Raw genomic sequence first — 17,771 nt, forward strand, 5'->3', positions numbered from 1 at the left:
TAAAGAGTTATTTGCAGTGGCATAAAGTAAGCTGGGAATGTTTCCTGTAATACGGCCCAAAGGAAATAGCACCACACACAACTGGCTTTTTGTGTCAAAGGCTGTGTTCGAAGAAAAATGAACACAAATAGTTTAAAAGTATAAAAAAGGCATATTTCAATCCTGGTTTAAACTCTTGAAAAGTTTCTCTGTGGCGCTAAATGATCTAAGCCATGTCTCCAAAGAGTAGCTCATCATTTCTCAGACAACAGAAGGAATTTGCGGCTGACCTCCTGAGGGAAATGGTCAACTTTCTCCCTCTCTCTGCTGTATGCCAATGCCTAAGTTTAATTTATGTTAGTCAGTTGAAAATGGAAACTTCAATACCAAAAGCTGAAACGGGAGGGCAGGAGGGGGGGAAGAGAGGGGGCGGAAGGAGACAGGAATACAGCATGAGAAAAGGATTCAATTGTGGGATATATTTGCAAATGCAGTAAGGTTTTTGCACAGTTTCCATAGCTGGTCCAGCCTGATTAGTGCCTCGGTGGTATGGAGCAATTGTGAGTGCCTTACCCAGATGGAAAAGCAAAAGCCTTAGGTAATTGAGGGCACTTGTTACTGTTAACTGTTTGCAAGGGGAGGGGGGTTACAAGCTGTCAGGCTCCCTACATCTGCTAAGAAGCTCCACATCTATTCTAGCCATGGTAGTGTGTTTGCTCTCCAAATACTGAGAAGGAATATAGTGCATCAAACGAGATAGAAACACATTTCAACGAGAGTTGAAAGAACCCAGTAAAGACTTGTGAGAGTACTTCTAACTCAGCTGTAAATTGTTAGATTTGGAAATAAGACATTAGATTTGGAAATAATACACGGAACAGAAAGTCGCTTACTTAGTATTTCAAAATACGTAAAATATTACATATAAAATTGGATTTATTTTGACTCATCATACTCAAAGTCCCCATGTCATACCCCCAAATAGCATGGCGAACATGAAGCCAGTAAAAATAGATGTTCACACGGTGTTTTGCTCTGTTGATAAAGGATACTGCACAGCTCATTGTTTAGAGAGAGTTGGATAGCTCAGGTACTTGGTACTAAGTTGCAGAAACCTTCCCCTTTAGGCTGTGAGTTCAAATTCCTCCTAGCATCAAAAAGCTGCTTGATGCCCTGTGGTTTGGGGGTTGTTGAATGCTGGGATGTTTGCTGTGGGGATGTGGGACTTTATCATGCAAGTGGAGAGATCTAGCATTGCTCATCTGGACCTGGCTAGTGAGAAGAAAGGGTGGTCCAGGTCCCTTGCCTAGATTGTGGGAGATCTTGATTTGAACCCCTGAGCTTCCTGAGTGCCCCTGGACAAATAATTAATACACCTATGTCTTCAGGCAATATGTCCACTATTGAGGCATCACCCATGCCTTCAAATTGCTTTCTAATCCCATAGAAACCGAAGTTGCCCATCTCACAAGTTGTTTGGTGCCCCAACTCAAGTCAAACCTGAAGGCCCGAAAGCAGGGTTCTCCGACTAGCCAGGGGATTACCTAGTTATTCCCCACAGGCCCTAATATCATGGGCTTGTTGTGAACATGCTTAGAGCAAAAAAAAAATATCCAGGGGCCTGCATAAACATTTCCCATCCTAGTTATTTAAGAACCTTCTTGGGGTGAAGGAAATCTTGGTTCCAAATCTATATTCTGCTAGGTTTTGATTCAGGACTTAAACCCATGTCTCAGGAGAGTGCCCTGGTCATGAAGATGCTGGATATTCTGGTGTGGGCTTCCCTCGATCTCTCCTTATGAAGCTGTTCCATTGTGCATAAGTAATTAAATAAGTATCAGAGGACAGAAGTGAGTTCCTCTGCCTCAGGTGAAAGTCTAATTTTTCAACCATAGAATTGTGCTGTCTTAGCCAATGAATACTTATTTATTTATATACAGTAAAAACTTTTCAACAGTGGACGTTGAACGAGACCAACCAGACACTGGAAGAGACCAACCAGACATCGAAAACGACCAACCAGACGGCATCCAGTAGCAAAACAGTTAGGGTGCTGACCAGGATGTGAATTCAGGCCCCTGCTCCCACTCACACAGAACAAGGATTTGACCCCAGGTCCATACTCCCATGTCCCACTTGGGGCCTGACTACAGGAGTACTGGCTATTTATGGGTCTCTTCATCTCTCTTTTGGAGAACAACATGGATAAATGCAGCATTGGCTGCCTAAACAGCATGCTCAGTTTAGACACCAAACTCCAGATGAGTTGGGTAGTTGTCTGCATGGCAGGCTCCTCTCCAGGCGAGGCGGGCTCTTACTTTACCATTTAATTCCTGGCTACCACAGTCAGGTCTTCCTGTGGCTGGATTCTCACAAAACTTTCCTTCATTGACCAACTGTCTCTATGCCTGTCCAATTTCAGGGGAGAGCTATGTGATAGCTATCCTAGGGGCGAATCTTTGCAACCCTGAACACAGCAACACCTAAGTGGCTTTGTGGATCGGGGTCTTAACCACTGTGCACCTCACTTCTCTACCTGCAAAGGGGGACTGCATGGGGCACTGCAAGAAAAATCCCATTGAAGATGACAAGGCACTGATCTCCAGGAGAAAAACTATTTCTAAGCATCACAGATGTGACGGTAACAAAGCCAGAGCATATGCACAGAATACAAACTGGAGAGCACTTTGGGAAAGTCTGGCCGACCCCTTTTAAGAGTCCTAGGAGCATTCTCCCAAGACGAGAACGAAGTCTGTTCTATATCAAGTTGCCCCACCACACTGCACTGAGCAAAATTTGACCTCCACCCCGCTCCTTGCACACTTAGAGCTGTTTTCTGATACGGGATTATACACAGAAGCAGAGTGAATATCAGATTGCTACAGAGATTGAAATATCTACCTAAAATGCTAAAATAGAGGCTGTCCTGCAGGGTATCTCATAAGACAGCCAATCCTTACAGGCTGGTCTTTGGAGGCGAAAGGTCTAAGTTTTAAATGTACCGAGTTTCCCAAACTTCAGGCACATCTGAAAAGTGAGCCTCAAACCCTGATAGCTTAAGGGATTGTTCTCATCTATACCAAGACACCCAAAAGCTGATCCAATACAAACGTGTTAATCACGTAGCTCATACCCAGGGCCAAAGGCTAAGGGCTGTATGTCAATAGGTCGTATTTTACTGTGATACTAATGCATCTTGATTGCTGCAAAGAGATGTGGATTTCCTTTATGACAGTGTTACAGTATCTGTGGTCGTGCTCGGGTTTGCGCTGCCGTTCTGATGAGTCTCTGCCCCATGCTCGTTACGTGCTTTTTTTGCTGTTCCCTTTTTTAGTTTTGTGAGGAGCCTTGAGTGAGACCCTGCGAGATGTGTAGTTCATTGCTCGGGGGACTTTGGTAAAAACCAGTGGCAACAGGGCCTTGTCCTTTGAGAGCACAGAAAACGCATTCACACATCGCTTCCGGAGTAAAATAAAGCATAGGCAGGCACAGCACATGGAAAGGCAATTAAAGCACTATTTAAAGCAGTATCTCTCCCGCTGTAATCCTCGTGCATCTTAAAGCTCTATCCACCTAGGAGAGACCACACACTACTAATGAGCAGCTTGGCTTCAGCAAAATATGCCCCTCTATCCTTGGCTCCTTGCAGATAATGATGAATTACCTAAAGCTCAAGTAGCAAAGAGGTGGCTTTGTTTTGAGCCCGGGAGTTAGGGCTGTTCCACAATTTTTCACGCCCCAGACCATTTGACTGAGCTTAGCTAATACTGCTGCGGCTGTCAGCAGCTTCTGACAGCATTGCTCATGAGTTGCTGCTGACTCACGTAAGAAACCTGGCACGGTTGGCAAAGCCACACCAAGCCGCCTTTGCTCCCATCCGTGCAGACAGATCACGGAGCGTCGCAATCGGGTGGACAGCTGCTTCTCCTTCCCGAGAGCTCTCGGGTTTCCCACAGGGATCCTTGCTTTTGCCAGCCTCCAGATGAGATTGCAAGGTCCTATGGACTTCACTGCCCACGATGTAACACCTGCCTCAACCTCTTCTGCTCCCTGAATCAGATAATGCCCAAACATCCCACTGCTTCAGAGGCATGGTAGGATGGAAAGTGACTGGCTAAAGTTCAAAGACAAAGATGGGAAGAGAAGAACATTTCTGAGCAGTGGCCGAACACGTAATTTAACCCTGAGCTGATAGTGCCAAACCACCAGTTGTCAAGACAGAAGCTATGGGACGTCGCTGCTACTCGTGGAATTTATGCCAGTGTAAATTTTATATTTAGGCAGCTTGCTTTCTGCATCTTCCTACAAGACTGATGCTTCTCACCTCCAGACTTGCCTTGCAGTGGAGCCCCTCTCTGGGAATGGGACCATTTTCATCGCTAAATAATGTAACACAATGGCCGAGTCTACACGTGACGCTACATTGCTGTAGCAATGCATAATGGCAATGGAGCGACCACGTGCGTCTACACGTGACCAGCACCTACTTTGCTGTAGAGGCGCACTCGCTCATTATAGTGTGCTGCTACGGTGAAGTAGCGGCTAAAAATAACCATGCACCCAGTGTGTGCTGCAGTGCAGGCTGCACTGGCCCCATACTTCAGTACTTCCTAAAGCACGGAGCAGTAGCAATGTTGCGGTATGGGGATGTGTAGACATGCCCCAAGAATCCCTATCTTCATGGGCAGATTTCGGATTTTGAAAAGGGGGCATGCAAATGGTGAGGTGCATCATCCCATACACAACAACACATATTTTTCTCCAGTTAAAAATAAACTAAGAGCTTTACTAGGAGCCTAGGGCTGTATTATCCAGTCTCAGATTGAAGCAAAAAACAAATATCACTTTCCTGGAACGAGTTAAAAACCATCTTCAGGGCTGTGAAATAGGAACTTCATTACCAGGAGCAATGAGCAGGCAGCAGAAATGGCAGAACAAAGGATAGTTTGATTGGTGGAGCATCAAGACCGTCAAAAAGAAGAGAAGGATGAAGAGTTTGGAAGGGATCATTTAGAGCCACGAAGCCAACCGGCTGTCTCGGCATTGCCTAACTGCACCCCTGCTCCCTGCCCTTCCCCGCCCTCCCCCCACCTGGATCTGCCCTTGTTAGGCAAGGCAAACCAATGAGAAGACATTGCTCTTTGCCCTGCACTGTCTCCTTGCCCAGTACTAGCTCTTTTTCAGGGTCACGGTCTTAATCTTCAAAAGCCTAGGCTTTAACTCTGTTGGGACACAGTTCTGCAGCCTGGCATGGTAGCTGCAATCAATAATGACTTGTTGCCAATGGAAGTCATTTTTCAGGGGCAGGGCCCGTTTCTGTTGGACAATGCCTTAGACAAAGCACAAACTGCTGAAAAAATGAATACTGGGGAATTTTGCTGGCATAATTTTGGTGGCATGTCAGTGCACCAAGGCAGCACAGAGGTTGCATATGGAGTATTGTGACTATGTGCATTATTCAAAACAGCCCCATGAATAGCACGCTGGGATCTGTATATTAAATACACCGTTTTCACACATCCAATGAATTTAACAATAAAAAGGGACTGGTGCAGTTTATGACTGGGCCTCACGCTGAGTCCAATTAAACCTACTGTTTCCAATCAGGTTTAATGTGAGGATAAAGTGAATGCTCCCTGAGATTTGAGAGGAGGATAATTTGTCAGTAATAATAAGTGTAGACAAACAGGATGTTCCACAGTGCAGGGTCTTGATTAGAACCAAATGTGCTCCTAGGGATCATCTCTAAACTCCCAACAGCACATGGATTGAGTGGTATTTGCAACTTGTACAATTCCTTTTGCAGGGCTATGAAACTTTTGCAATTACTCCCAGCTCACATGGAAAAGTAGGATCCAGGCCTGTGGGTCACTATGAGCCATCTCTGTGCTGTTTTTCCAACACGGTTCAGCTTTATAACCTGTCAATGCAAGGACATCCTAACAGGAAAGGGAAAAAGTCTTGGGTTTTCAGCCTGGCCTTATCCTACTTCCTGACAAGAGCCTGTCTAGCCGCTCTTAACATTGGCAAAAAGTACATTTCCTAATCAAAATGGAGTTTCCTCTAAAAGGTGAATTCTTTCTTGATGAACTTGGGCATGGAAATAAAATTGGCAGCCATCATCTCATGGTCCAGAAAGTCCCTTCAGGCTTGGAAGAGCTTATCAAGATGAAATGAGGACAGTTTCAAGCAAACCCAGCAGGCAGGCTTTCAAACAGACCAGACATCAGTCAAGTAACTTCTTTGCTTGGGGGTAGAGAGAATTTTCCAAGAAGGATTTTCTTGCTTCTTGGCCTCACTGGAGCTTCAGTAACTCAATGCTTGTTACTTAAGTTATAGTCCCTGAGAAATCAGTGGTTACCTGTTGCTAAAGAACTGCTTTTGTTCATTAGAGAAGAACCAGCCTGAGGTCAATGTGCAGAACAGTTAACATACTAGCAAACCACTAATTAACCTAAACACAGAAGCAGGAGCCCGTTTCCAAAATGTGTCTCTAATTCACCCTCCGTCAGTGTTTACAACAGTACAATGGATCGTGTGTAATGCAGCGGCTGTGGTGAGAGAAGCCGGACGGGGCTGGAACGTATGGGAGCATTTCTATAAACCTACAGAGACATTTGGATTAGGCAGTTGGCTAACCCAAATGCAAAGCTGGATTATACACAGTCAACCCTGCCCTGTAGTTTTGGGGCAAAACCTCTTGAAATAAATGCCCCCTGCCTTTGGGGTCCTAACCTCAAGTCGCAGTACAGAGGCATCTCCTCCAGGTAGTTCAAAGGTTTCTTTTCTATCGTTTCCAAGCCAACCCTGGGAATTTTGCTCTTCTTTGAATAAGCATCTCAACCCTTCCTCTCTGAAAAAACATGCAGTCTTCAGCAGAGCCTTGGATAAATTGGTTAAGCCACAGGCTCTAATGATGGTCGGAAAAGGAAGTGTTGTGTTTTATGCACCTATCTCATGGCATGGATGGCACATCAGGTGATAATCAGTCCTTAAACTTGGTTTTTCTTTCATCCCAGTTTTGGTATCTTTTTTTTGCGTTCAATGTCTATCCGTGTCTGGTGTGCCTCCATGCCTGAGCGAGATGCAGGTTAGACAAGGCTGCCTTGGCCCTTGAATGGATGCCAGTGTAAATTAAATCCTTTCAACTTCCAGCACCAGCCTCTGCCTTGGACAACTGCCGTGACCGAGGAAGACAGCAACAGCAGTCGACGCATTTGAGCCTGAAGTGAATGTGCCCTGGAGATGCCAGACAGACCAAAAAACCCAAACCCTGATCAGTCTGGTTGCGCTGTCCTGGTGGGGTTTCCATTAAAGACATCCTAGCGAGTCACAAGCCACTAAACTGCATCGTGGATGCAGATTTTGGGCTTCGCCAGCGCTTTGTCCCTCTACTGAGAGCCTTTCAGGTACTCAGACTGTGCAGAGGGAACTGGCCGGGTCTGAGATGGGGATACAGAAGCAACTGGACAAGTGGGAAAGAGGACTGGGCAAACTAGGACTAGAGTCATGGGGCCACAAGCCTAAGTAACGGGGATAATACAGGCAATGGTTGTATTCATCTTTTCCACTTTGGGGGCAGTCCCACTGCTGCAGAGGTGGACACAGCTACTTGAACTGGATGCCCTATGGGTTACAAGAAGCAAGGACCTCACATCTCGGCACTAGCTCTGTCATGGACTATGTGACCTGTCCCATAGGGAAGGGACAGAGGATTTAGGGACAAAAGCTTCCTCCCTTTTTTTTCCTGCCTTCCATAAAACAATAGGAGGTCAACGTATATATTTCCTCCCCAGAAACCTCTTCCCCATGGTTTTATCTTGTTGGTGTCTTACTTCCAAGTGCCCTGGACTGTAAAGAAAATCTACGGTGTTGATAAAAGAGGTCCCCATTGCTCCCATTGTTCTTCATTGCCTTCAGTGTGGTCTCAGATTGCAAACACGGTTCAGCTTTATAACCTGTCAATGCAAGGATGTCCTAACAGGAAGGGGAAAAAGTCTTGGATTTTCAGCCTCACTTATGAAAAGAAATATTCCTGGAGAGAAAAAGCTCAGGCAAAAAAAAAAAAAGAATTACTCACGACTGCAAATGCAAATATAGTGTTGGACTTGCATGTACTTCTCGTGTCTTTGATGAGGGATGTCATTTGAAAAGGCATGCTTCTCTATCCTTGCACAGTAACTTCTCTGGAAGCAGCATAATGCATCTTAGTCAAACTGATCCAGGGAAATAAAAGGTTTGACTCAATTTAGAGACACGCCTCGTTTCTGGGAAAGGGGTCTTGAGGGGTCTGCAGAAAAAAGAGCAGGAAAGGGAGGCAAAGATAAAGAAAAGGCAGAAGCTGTGCTGGAAAAGACAGTGTTTTCCTCTTCCTAAATTTCTTGTGTAACAAAACCCCTCTCTGTTCAATGATGCAGCTCTATTGACCTGAATTTCCTGTTCTGTCTTTTGGCTTTGCTGCCACTTGTCTTCCGATAATGGGGAGCATGGTGGTTTTAACTTTATCTAGTTACACAAAGCCAAGCCAGCAAATGTTTCACACGCCGTGACTGGGAATAGGGGAACTAAAACCCTCGCTTCAATGGGAACTCGCTGCGTGACCTTCTTATGTCTCTGCTCCTGCCACCTCCATCTGGCAGTTTTGAACCTGGATGCAGCTAAACATTTTGAGAGAGTCCCTTAAGTTTGAGCTGCTAGATGGCTTCAGTGCGGGCCCAGTAGGGAGGCTGGGGAAGGAGGGTGGGCTGCTCGAGTCTTGTCTCCTTCCTTCCAGGGCCCAGCAGGTCAACGGGAATGTGAAGGAGGGGAGTGGGTTATCAAATGTTGGCTGCTGCTCCATATGGACTGGCTCGCAGCAGGACACCCACAGCCCAGCGGCAATAAAGCTGAAATTTGGTCCCCCCCACGTGCCCCGAAGTGAAGTGAAGGCTGCGTTCTTGGGGAGTAAACAGATGTTGGTTCTGGGAGCACATCGCCTGTACACAAGGCAGGTACCATGGACAGAGTATTACAAATGCCACGTATGGCTGCAAGATAAATGACTTCACATTTATTGACAGCGGAGGCCGGATCACAGCCCCAGCTCCAAGCCCCTCCAAACTCCAGAAAAATTCACATCCACATCCCAAGCAGAGTTTCCTGGCTCTAGCCCATGTCAGGCTGATGTGGTGCCATCTGGCAATAAGACCGTGTTGCATGTAGACAGACATTTGCTTACCAATATTGCACAGTCGTGGGATTGTGTTCTCTATAATTTTCTGGGTAGACACAGGAATGGGTAGAGATTGCTGGTCTGTGTGTGTCTGGGAATCAGTGATGAATCGATCTTGCTGCCTCTACAGGGTTGAATTTGAGAAGATATGCTTGCTTTTTTTTTTCTTCTTCAGCTGCACACTATTAAGACTAGAGTTTAGCAGCCCTCCTAATTGGAAAAGAATGCAGCTAATATTCATGCAATTAATAATAGATTCCAAATGATTCTGGATTAAAGAAGATACAACAGAGTGGCTTCTAAATCTTAATTTATGTCAGCCTGTAATTGAATATTGGCCGTCTCCTCTTGTACGAAGTAGTAGAAAACCATCACAATCATCCCTTGTCTGGGCAGAGGTTTTATCACCATCAGGGTTTCTAATTCGATGGTGGTCAATTTAAAAAGGCTGCAAGGTGGGAAGGCTTGAATGAATGCTTTGGAAGCCCTCCAGTTGCTTTTCTTTATTTTATTGTTCCAGTTTCTCTACCTGCAAATGTTGGAGCTGCCAGAGATTGCCAATGCAAATGGGTTGGAGGGTTTTGCTCCTCTGGGAACACAAAAGGACAGTATCAAGTTGGGCTGCTTTTATTTCGTCACTGTGTATCCCAGCACTTAATGTGCATGAAAGTTTAGAAAATAGCATCGAGGGAATAGTTGAAGTAAGAGGCAAGACTCCACGTCCAGCTCAGTTATCCATGCACTGATGGGGTGGGGAAATTGTGCAAGACTCTTCTCTTTCCTTTCAGACGCACAAAGAGGATCCTTGCTTCATAGCAGAGATCCTAGTTTTCTCTGATTTTAAAAAATCCCCAATTTTCAGATTTTAAAAAAAGTAACCCTAAACCCACATTTTCCCATGATTAAAATGAAACACCACTATATGTTTATCTATATACTGCTGGCGTTTCATTCTGAATCACAGAAAAGTATAGATTTGGGGTTACTTTTTTAATTTGAAAATTGGGGATTTTTTTAAAAAAAAAATCAGAGAAAACCAGGATCCCTGTAATCATAAGGGAATCCACCTGGGCTGTTTTAGTGACCTGTTCCCTAGGTCAATGCATATGGGGGCAAAACCCCTTTTTGTGACTAGGTTTGAAATAGCCAGTATGCACAAGGCACAGGCTGCAATGCCTTTCTGCAACATTTTCACTGTTCTGCATTGCACGGATTTAAATCCCAGGCAAGATTTTGTTCCTTGCAGTTCAATTTTCATGTGACATCCCCACTGATCCCACTAGAGGGGGATGCTTTGAGAGAAGTGGATGGCAGCCGGTGGAAGCCAATACACTGTATTAATTTACCAGCCCTGCTCGTCTTAGCAGGTGAACAAGGGTGTTTCCCACTGTCAGCGAAATGCCACTCTGCATCCTTACCCCTCCCTATGTGACCTGTTGCCCCATGCTTTCTCTGCAGCTCATTTCAGGGAACGGGTGTGGACGTTTATTCAGGAATGAACCAGAAGTTTTATTGCACCCCACACCCCGTCCAACCTCACACGGGTTCATCAGTGTTTGATTCATCTTGGTTTGAAATTCCTGGAAAAAAGGCTCTGGCTAAGAGCAAAACAATCATGTCTCTGTCTCTCCGTCTCTGCTCTCAGCTCTTTTCATTGCTGTTTCTCCCCTGTGCTATTTGTCCAGCCTTGAAGTGCTCTCTTCCTTTCAAGAGCCCTGGTACGAAGACCCGCTCTTTGTTTGCGTCTTGAAGTCTCTCCTTACACCTCATAAGAAAAACAGATTGTACAATCAGCTGGAGCCACGGGAATTATCGCTGGCTTCCAGCGCCCTCCGCGGTCAGATTTTGACAATCGAGTGGCACAAAAGGTTGCCGCTTTTTCATCTGTTTGGTTTTATTTCCAGAGAAATGCATGAGCTGGATAAGGATCTCAGGGCGGTGAGAGTGGTAATGCAATTTGAGGGATCACGAGGGGGTGGAGGGGTCATTGCATATTGCAGATCAGTAACTGCAATAAACCACTTACTGGGGTATTCATGTGTTTTTTAACACCTTCCCCAGGACCAAATGCAGAAGGGGAAAGGGGTGTTTGGGAGCTCACAGAAGGAAGCTGTCAAAACCCCTTTGCATCTTAGGCAGGGAAGGCCATGACTTTAAAACCTTAGCAGTCAATCAATCCCCTTGCAGAGTGTTAGGTAAATAAGGACAGATAACAGATGGGACCCCATGGACGGCTGGGCTCGAATGCACTTTAATAGACTGAAAAGGTAGGGACACACGGACCAGGCCTAAACTCTAGGACACCCGTGAGAGCCAAGAGATCTCAGCCCTGCACAGGATTGGGCCTGTATGTCATCCATACTCAGACAAACAGCTCCAAGGTGATTAATAGCATCATTCAGGAGAATAAAGATTGCTGCCAGAAGGACCGGGCCTTTAATCAGCTAAGAGTCATAGGGATGAAATATGGCTTTTTTCTTGTTTTAGCAGCAAAACTGGGGGCTTCGTCCTCCTCCCCTGAACTCAGTGGCCAAACTCCCACTGTCATCAAGGGGCGCTGGCTTCGTCCCCTGCTGGGGTGCTTATAAGGTAGCTCAGCTGTGCTTTTAGCCTGCATCTCAGTGCTGCAAGCTGAACAAATATTGAGCACCACAGCACTTAGCAATATATAATCCCTCATTTTTTCCTCCTAATGTGAATCCTTCCTATTGGGCTCATTTTTAAGGGAAGGAAAGATTTTGAAGACTTTCTCAGCCTTGGATTTTTGTGCCTGTCGCTGCAGGGGAAGCCACGAAGCTGCGATCTGGCTCCCACATGAATACACCAGAGTCATCGGGGTTTATACCCTCCGCTGCTCTGGCTATAATTTTTAAGTCTAATAGGAGTTTAACAGACAGGACAAGAAGATGCCCGTCCTCAGATGCTCACAGTCTAAACTGAATCTGTAACCGGCAGGAGAGCAAAAAATGTTCCCATCTCATCTCGGGTTAGAAAATGTCATTCTGGTGATGGATTGCCATGCATTCTTGCAGGTTTTACTGGGTTGCGTCACCCCCAGGCACCCTCTTTAAACGGCACGATGCCAGCCCCAGATGTGACGGCAGTTCTTTGTAATGAATTTTAAAGACAGGAGAGCTTGATCAGAGCAATAACAAGGGATCAGTAATCATGCACGGTTCCCAGGGCAGGCAAAGGCAAAGCTGTCATTAGTCAGAACATGACGAGAATTCAGAGACCGAGGTCGAGGGGCCGGGGGCACTGGACTGGGGCAGAGTCCCTAAGTCCTGGATCTGCCACCGATGTGCTAAATCGCTCGGTCTCCCCATGCCTCAGTTTCCTCTGTATGAGAGCTGAGTGTGAGATCACATGCTGCATATCATAAGCTGCTGCTTTGCTGCCTTTAATGGAAGCGTAATTAGGTGTCAGGACTGTAGGTATCCAGGCAGTGTATCGTGTATAAGAAGAGAAGTAGATAAATGGACTGGGGGCCCTGAATGCCTGCTGAAGGCAGCAGGTTTTGTTCACATAATGGTGTCAAGGGGGTTTTACCGACGTTGGGAGCAGAATCAGAGCCGGCTTCTTTCTGGCTCTTAAGAGCCACATTTGAGTCCTTCCCCTCCTGCGTCCTTGTGACAGATCCTTCCTTCTTGCGTCCTTGTGACAAAGTATTTGGCAGTTCGCAGATTCGCTGAAATCTGATGCCGCGAGCACTTCTGCTTCGGCCTCTAGCTTGCAACCTCTGGGCTGTCAACCACGCACCTTAGCGCCTGCATGACCCGGGCCCCTGATGCTGGATGAAACGCTGCGAAAGCAAAGCCGACCAAGCAACGTGCACGCCTGCCTACGTCCGACAAGCCCCGCGGTACTATGCCATTAACACCAGCCACAGGACTGACCTTCAGCAGGCTCTGAGCAGAAGAGCCCCTGCTCACAGAGCAGTTCACAATGAGTTTCCTGGGGCTGTTTGTTTGTTTTATTCCTCCGGCTAGGCCAGGGCAGGCTCCAGTGCTGATGATGACACTGAAGGCAAGGGAGATTTGCTACCGGGAGAAGTGCCAGGGCCTGATCCTGCATTTTCTAACAGGAACTCGAGTTTATGGGGTTTGGCCTTGAACTCTGAGCCCTTCAATTTTCTCTTAATAATCAATTCACTGAAATCCTCGCCCCTGATTTGCACGTGACATTTCCCCCAGCTGTTTCATTTTCACTATTTAAAATGCAAAGGAAATGCACTTGCACCAAGTGTAAACTGAATCTGTAACTGGCCGGGGGGAAAAGAATAGTCCCATCCATAGGAACATGGGGGGGCAGAGGGGAAAAGAAACTTCGGTTTAAATCAGAAACCTTACGTCGGCATCCATCTAGCTCAGCAAAACCGAGAAGTCAGTTTTTCCATCCGAATTAAGTCCGGCTGACAATCCAGTTGTAACATCTGGGGGCAGAGAATTGCAGCCCAGTATCTCTTGTCTTGTTCTAGCTGAAGAGGTAAGTGTGGGTTTAATGCCCCTGTAGATAAGCCCTTATCTAAAGGATATAACACTTAACTTTACAGTCCACATACTTGTTTAACAATTGCTAATGGCCGCTGGGTTTCCTTCAGTTGTGTCCCTATTATGCTCAACACAATCACAATTATCTCTAAATAGGGAGGGCAAGCCATGCCTGAGAACACACCAATGTGTTGGCTTTGTTGTAAGACAGGCTTTCTTATTATAAGCAAGTACTTCAGTGGTTAGCAATAAGCTGATAATAGAAGGGGCATTTCCACATCGGTTTAAACTAATGGCAGTCTGAAGCATTTCCATGGTCTCCAAGTGTGGGCTAGGAATTAAAAGTATAATGTAGGTTGACAAGAAGGAGACACAGTCGGACCTCCATGTATTTGGTCTGATAACGCGACTAATCGCAGGGAGACAATGGATCTGTAAAAAGAAATCCTGCTGAAACAATTTCTTTTGTATTGCAGAAGCAAAAACATAAATTAAAACCTAAGGGAAAAACGTATCTTTCAGTAAATTACCTCTGGGCTTGGAATTTTTCACGCAGGGCTAATACTGCTTTAGAGGGGTGATGGGGAAATACTAGAAGAAAGATGAGAGGGCAAATGAAAAGCATAGTCTCTTCCTAAAGAAAGCATAGAAAGTGCATCTGATCACCAAAAAAGAATCATTGGTCCCACCCCGTTCAACTTTTCCTCTCTTTTTTTGAAAGCATGAGAAGGAGAAATCTCAATTTCCAGTGAAAGGAGAATGTGTAAATAGCAGCACAAGCAACAGAAAGCAAAATTCATGGCAAGAAAAGGGGCCAGGATAAACAGCAATGCACTGAGGAGGAGCAGGCTATTGAACAGCACCAATAAAGCACAGCCACCTATTCTTCTGTGAAATTAGGGAACAATGCTACTTGATGGTATCTTCCTTGTCTGGTATAATTTGCTCAGTAAATGGTGACTTGTTGCAAATCACTTACCTAACAGCAATTGAGCTGTTGATGGACAGATGGTGTTTTAACTCCCAAATAAGTCCCAACGAAATATTTAAGTTAAGTAAAACCTTCTTGTCATTCATCCCCTTGTAGTAAATACAGGTGTGGGGTTTTGCCTTTGCGTTTCAGCTAGACATTGTATTCGTTTTGTCTTTAATCTGCACCTACTGAAGGAAAGGGGACTCCCCCCGCCCCCCTTTTTAACCTCCCACCTGGGCACTGACAGCAACAAGTATTTAAAAGGAAATTCTTATTTTATGGCCAAATTATAGTAATCACAAGCTATAAACTAATTGAGCCAACTCCCCCACTAAAACTGAAGGGTGCATTGAATCTAGTCCTTTAATGAAGTACCCAGCCTGAATGACACATGCATTTATGACCTAAATGAGTCCAAACATACCAGGTTATAATTGCTACACTTCAAAATTTACCCTTTCATACCATGTAAGCCATTAAACAACTTTCACTTTTGGCTGGGTAAATGTTATGCAGCCACCCCTCTGCCAGAGGAACCGGAGGATTCATTCCTGCTGTATAGTCTCACTATATTTCCCTTTTGTTCATAAAGATGAGTGAGTTATGGCACGAAAGAGGAGTAGAGGAAGAAGGAGAGGACAAAACAGACGGGGATGGAGTGTGCTTCTCCCTTTCAGCAGTAACTGAAAGAACAAAGTCTTTTAAAGTCATTTTATTACATATAAATAATTAGAAGGATTTGGGGTGGGGCGCTCCCCTATCCAGACACGTTGAGAACAGTCCCTTTTATCCAGTATTTAAAAAGCACCAGGCACTGGCTGAACTTTCTTGCCTTTCTTTAACTCTGCTCCTGATTCTTGAATTTTCCCCCTCGATTTTGGTGCGTGTGCATTTTATTAGGTTAATAAAACTCGGTTTTCAAACTTTTGGATGCCTCCGGGGTACAATGAGCTCGGATGTCAAATGCATCAACTAGCTAATGAAGGGATTTCAAAGGTCTCCCAAGTGTCCAGAGCTGCAATTTGTAGCGTCTCATAAAGGTAAACCCCGCTTGGGCTACAATTTGTTTTGTCTGCTGGTTTTCCGGGTCCCCCAACCCGGGTCTGCTCCGACCCGCGATGTGAAGCCCCGCTGGCTTTTGGAAGAAAAGAAAAGAAAAGAAAAGAAATCAAAACAAAACAAAACAAAACAAAACACGTTTGTACGTCCGCGTTGGGGCACTGCTCGGGAAGGGGTATGGGACCAGGTCTGCCATAAGCCTATCCTGCATTTACGAGGGAATGTACCGAAATGGGGATCAAGGTAAAATGATCCGGGGCGAGGGGGGGAAAAAAAACCCTTAGCTTGGGAAACTTTCTGCTTGTTCCAGAGAGAGGGAGAGAAAGAAAGAGAGCAGTCTCCTTTTTGGTTGTTTTTATTCCCGTTTATTTTGGGCTAAATAAATACGTCTTCCTGGGGTTTGGGTTCGCTGTGGTGCGAGGAGGGTGACAGTGAGCAATGGATCCAGTCTGTGGGAGGTCTGGCTGGGCTGGAGGAAGGGGGTTTACCCTGCATGTCTGTCTGTAGGATCGACCTTGCCCTGGGCACCCTCCTTTCTACGCATTTCTTTATCTCGCACCAGCTCAGACCTGATCCCTCGGGCTGGCTGGGTTCGCCTCTCGCCGTCGGTGCCCCAGCCCCCGCGGAGGGGCCTGCCGGGGCGAGGGCTCCGCGTCCACCCCCACGCCGCCTTGCACTTACATTGCGGGAAGCCCCTGGGGTCAGGACGGGTCTGCGCTGCAAGTGGCACCCCGCAAACAAAAAGGCCATTATGGATCGGCAGCCGTCAAACGCTCTCACACGGCGCGGATCTCCCTGGAGGCTATGACACCAGTGCTAATCTTCCAGGCAGTGTTTAGAGAGCCGGCCGGCTCATCCGTGGGGGTGAGTGGAGGGCGGCCAAGTTGCAAGGGCGCTTTCTTGAGTCAAAAGCACGAAGCCGGGCTGCGCCGAGCACCGGCCGCGGGCGGGAGCGGGGGGACAGGCCCCCCGGCTGCACGCAGTCCGTGCTTTAGGAGCCCCCCGGAGCCCCCCTTGGGGTGCCGCAGGGGCCGGTCTCCCCGCCGGTGCCAGAGCTTCCCGGGAGGTTTGGGGGCAGACCCGCGCGGCCGCGAGAGGCGCACCCCGGGCCGCCGGCGCTCGTCGTGTCGCCGTCGGGGTGCCCGCCGCGATCACGGTCCTTCGCACCCTTGAGTTAGCACAAGCCGGGGGGGGGGGGGTGTTTTCCACCCTGAGAAGCAGCAGCAGGAACGTGAGCTTCAAACAGAGGTCAACAAGCGAAGTGATTTCTCCTCCGCTGTGAAACCCGCGGAGAGACCAGGCCACATAGGGCTCGCGTGCAAGGCACTTTGCAAAGCCACTTCCCCCCGTGAATCCGGTCTCGGGCAGCTGACACCCCGCAGCGGCCGTGTGACCCCCCGCACGTGGGGGAAGCTGCGGTGCTGTCACTTTCTGGAGGGGAGGAGGAAGGGAAAGATCTTTGTTTTGTTTTGTCGTATCCCCGTATTGGAAAAAAAGAAGAAAAAAAAGAGGGAAGAAGCCCTTGACAATCACCCCCCCCCCCCCGCGTGTGCATGCGTGTGCGTTTGTGAGTGAAAAAGCAAGAAACAACCATTTGTGCTGCGGGGCCCGGCGCCTTCAGTCGGGACTGGCTTTCCGGGGGGCTGGACGGCCCCTGCCCGGAGCTCACGTGAAGCCGGCCGCCGTGTAGCCTCGCGGCTGCCCTCCTGCCCCGGGGGCCGGAGCGGGCCACCGCTTTCCTCCGAGGGGAGGGAGGCGGGGGAGTCATCATTGCACGAGCACGGGACTTGATAGTGTAAACCCCTCGGCTTCACTGTCCGACCCCCCAACACACACACACGTACATATACACACACACATATATATACATATACATACACACATATATGTACATACACACACACATACACATATACACACACACATACACATACATATACATATACACACATATGTACATACACACACACATACACACACACACACATATACACACACACATATATGTACATACACACACATATACACACACACACACATACACACACACACATACACA

This window comes from Crocodylus porosus, unplaced genomic scaffold, assembly GCF_001723895.1.
Source record: "Crocodylus porosus isolate Cpor-Errol unplaced genomic scaffold, CroPor_comp1, whole genome shotgun sequence".
Taxonomy (NCBI): Eukaryota; Metazoa; Chordata; order Crocodylia; family Crocodylidae; genus Crocodylus; species Crocodylus porosus.